The sequence below is a fragment of the Corvus brachyrhynchos genome, unplaced genomic scaffold (genome assembly GCF_000691975.1).
Source record: "Corvus brachyrhynchos isolate BGI_N302 unplaced genomic scaffold, ASM69197v1 scaffold200, whole genome shotgun sequence".
Taxonomy (NCBI): domain Eukaryota; kingdom Metazoa; phylum Chordata; class Aves; order Passeriformes; family Corvidae; genus Corvus; species Corvus brachyrhynchos.
The window spans coordinates 2,017,529-2,021,424 of NW_008236184.1; the positions used below are offsets into that span (position 1 = coordinate 2,017,529).

The window sequence follows — 3,896 nt, forward strand, 5'->3', positions numbered from 1 at the left end:
TTAGGTCTGCAAATTAGTCAATACCCAAAACTGCATCATGTTCTTACAAGCTGTTACAATTTGATGGGATCAGACCCCTTGCTTGTCTGGGTGTGCGCTACGGGATAGGAGAATTTCCACCTCTGGAGCTATAGACTTGGAGAATAGCCAAGGGAGCTGGACAGCTACAGGATCTGAAGACAGCTACAACTGAGAGAAGTGTCCTGTTCATAAACTCATAAACTTAACTCCCTTAGACTTCAGTGGGAACAGAATCTATAAACCGTGTAGTCCTTCACCTTAAGGCAGGCAGCCTTCACAAGTCGTTGTTCTGAATTACCAAGGGGTTGGATGGGGCTTAGATATATGGGCCTTACTCGTTGTCACTGCCGTGATTATAAGAGGGTAGTAACATCAAGAAAAACAGTAAATTCAGGGATGGAAATTGGGGGAAGAGAGAACTCTGATTTGCTCCTTTCAGTGGAGGGACATTTAACAATACACCCCTGTTGCACCATTATACAACTTCTGGGAAGAACAAAACTGATTATCTTGGAAGGGAATTAGGCTTTGACAGTGTTTATTCTTCTTTGGTTTTTGTCTGGTGGCTTTTTTAAAACAGCAGTACCTTCTCTGATAATGTCAAGCTTCTCAGAAGACAAAGTATTAATATTTTGCTGGTAAGTTTTCTCACGCTTGTGCCATTTGTCAAATGCAAGTTCCCTGTTCCAGTCTCTCCATGTACCTTTTTTCCCCTCTGAGCATGTTCCCATTTTATGCTGCCTAAGGCAGACAAGACACATTTTTCTGGACTCCATCAACATTACTCAGGCAACTAAGGAGCTCATAATTAAATTATGCAAAATATCTTTTTCTACTTCCTCTATGCAACCCTCAAGTTGCTCTTAGGTGGGAGGAGGAGAACAGGCTGCAGAATGAATCCCATTCCTTATAATGAGAGAATCCTAGAAGCAAACTCAAAAAGCTGAGAAAATAACCAACTGCATGCTTTTTAAAAGCTAACCTTACAGTTTTGCAATTCTGCAAAAACTCCAATCCTGTCATGCTTATTGTGCAGTTAATGCACCCGAATTTCATTCTGAATTCAGTTGCTTTCATTATTACCATATCAAGCTGAAGTCTCGTAGAAAACCATGAAACATGGAGATGTTTACATTATCTAGTTGAGGTACTTACAGTAGGAGCTTTGAATGATATCCTTGGCACTTCATTTGATTCTGTCCGTACAAGGAATTCTTCCTGTAGTGATCTGACATGGGTTTGTTGGATGTAAGAACCCTTAATTAAGAGAAAACCTCCGAATTAATTGTTTCAATACTCAGTTCTTTTACCAAAGCAGTTGTCATGTTGGCCAAATTATGAGGCTGTCAAACAGCATAAGAAGATCATCAAGTTCAACCAATTAATTAATATGAAAATGGAAACTAACAACAGATTAATAAATTAATGACATTTTATAATGGAAGACCTCAACCACTTAGGAATGCAAACTCTGTCACCTTTGATAAGCATTTTTAAAGCATTTTGAACATTTAATGAAATACATATTTATCTTATTGTGAAGGAGGGATGTTTGTACCCTGTGATTGTATAATCCTTAAATATCTATAAAATTATGTCACCTGTTTATTTGCACTGTCTTGTATATTGTTCAAAAGCATTGCTAACCGCAAAGTTTATAGCATAGATTCACAAATGAGGAAGAGTTCTCATACATTTTAAAGTAATGATACATTTTGAAGCATTTTATGACTTTTCTCGATCTAATCTAAAGTGGCCTTTTAACTGTTATGCTTTGCTAACACAAAAATAGCAAATAGGTACTAAAATCTTCTATGAAGTAGATCTATAATACAGATTTTTACTTATTTTTAACATTGAGGTTTTTTTCAGTAATAAAGACAGGTTTTAAACATGATTTAAAGTTCTGAAGTAATTTTTAACTGCAGATACCCTGAAAGCATATGCGATGATGCACAATTTGCATTAAATAAGGGGAATATCCAACTCTTCATCTATGGCTGGCTTTTATGGAAATAATTATTTCCAGAAACTGAAGAGTAAGACAGGTATATTCTTGGACTTGGTATCATGCACCCTATTTTTACCTTCCATTTTGGTATGTAATTTTCTATAATAACCATCTGTCTGAGTCACTGTCTCCAAAATGAGGTGAAGGGAGAATGTTTGTTAGAAACTTAAATTAAAAAAAGTTAAACAAATATATCCCAGTCCCTTTGGGACCCCTGAAGTCTTTGAGAGGTCAATTGTAGTACAATACTTGCAGCTGCAGTAACTTCAAAAAGAATACACCTGCCCTGTTGGGCTGGAAATACTGCTTTTGGTATGTTGATAGCAAGACTTAATTATGTAATATGAGGCTATTTCATCAAGTTAACAATTTTGAGAATTAATAATATTAATTAAAACATCATTTGCCAAGTGTTTAAACAACCCATCTACAGATTATATCTGTACATACACTGCAGTTCTGTGTAAAACATACATGCATTATGGTTTGGGTAATGTTTTGAGTTCTCATTATCTTCAACAGAAAACCAAAATCAGTCAAGTAATTGAGATGTAGAAAGGGACAGATGGGGAAAGTCACCATAGAAAACTGTAACAGATGATAGCCTCTTAGTAGCAAATGGGGAGTCTTAACGAAAATCTTAACAACTAAACTAAAAACAAGACTAAAAAAACCCCCACAAAATGGTGTTTCCGTGAAGGGCCTTTGCATGTACTTGGAATATGCCTTGATGCTAACACTTGGTATAGCTACCCCAGGGCAAACAAACACACACCAAGTTGACCACACAGCTATTACAGCAAACACTGATATCTAGATGAATGGCATGCAATATAATTACATTAGGACAGCTTTTCACTTTTGCTATTGTGAGAAATATTAGCTACAATCTCAAATTTGCGTAATTATGAGCAAAGCCTGTCATAATTGCCCTAAGATATGTATTTCTTTATATACAAACCACAATCACCTAGCTGCCCTAGAAAGATCTAGTGGCTTCTAATGAAACGCCTGAGGAACCAACTGTAGCTATCATTCACCTTAAGAAATGTTCTTGGAGAAACCCTCTTCAGTGAGCTTTTAAACAGTACACATTGAATCCTACATTTTTAAACTTTAGGGGTGGATCTATGCTTTATCTGCACAAGGGCACAAAAATCGTAATTTGTTCTCATAAATCTGGCCGCATGATGGAATGTGACTGAGTCCAGTCCTATCCCCTGCTGTAATGTTCAAACTTTTGGTGTTAAGATTTTCGTTGCACTGGAGCACCTCAAGCAACAGGGAAAGGTGGGATCATTACCTAGCAGGATTACACGGCATTCTGGAATGTAATTCGCAGAGAAATGCTGTTGAACCTTACAGAAAACACCCTCAGCACCGGCCCAGCGCCGAAGCAGGTCCCTGGGGATACGCTACCGAGTGTCACAGCGGGATGCAGGCGTCCAGCAAGCATCGCTGTCAGCAGCCGCTGCTCCAGGCGCTCAGGAGGGGAGCTGCGGCCGGGGGGGGCCGCAGCTTGCTCCCCTCAGTGCCTGCGTCTGGACACAACCACTGAACCACAGAACGGTTGGGCTGGAAGGCAGGGTCACCTGCAGCAGGTGACACGGGAACCGCATCCAGGTGGGTTCGGAATATCTTCATTCTGCAGAATGCACGTCCCCCCGGGCAGGTCTTTCAGTGCTCTGTCACCCTCAGCGTGAACAAGTTCTCCCTCATGCTGAGGTGTAACTTCTTGTGTTTCAGTTTATGGCCATTGCCCCTCGTCCTGTCGCTGGGCGCCAGTGACGAGTGTGGCACACACGAAGCTGGCACAGAACCGGCCCTCCCGCTCGGTGGGAGTGGATCGCGGACAGGTCAGTGC

At 40.1% G+C, this 3,896-nt stretch overlaps 1 protein-coding gene across 2 annotated transcripts in view; it reads left to right on the forward strand.

The window, feature by feature from the left end:
- The first annotated feature begins 3,548 nt into the window (after positions 1 to 3,548).
- Positions 3,549 to 3,896, forward strand: part of APBA2 (amyloid beta precursor protein binding family A member 2) — a 91,094-nt gene continuing 90,746 nt past the window's right edge. The window contains exon 1 of one of the 2 annotated variants that reach the window (XM_008636995.2): positions 3,549 to 3,655. The gene's annotated coding sequence lies outside the window, so the exon portion shown is untranslated. The remainder of the gene's footprint in view (positions 3,656 to 3,896) is intronic. The other variant, XM_008636989.2, reaches the window with a different exon arrangement.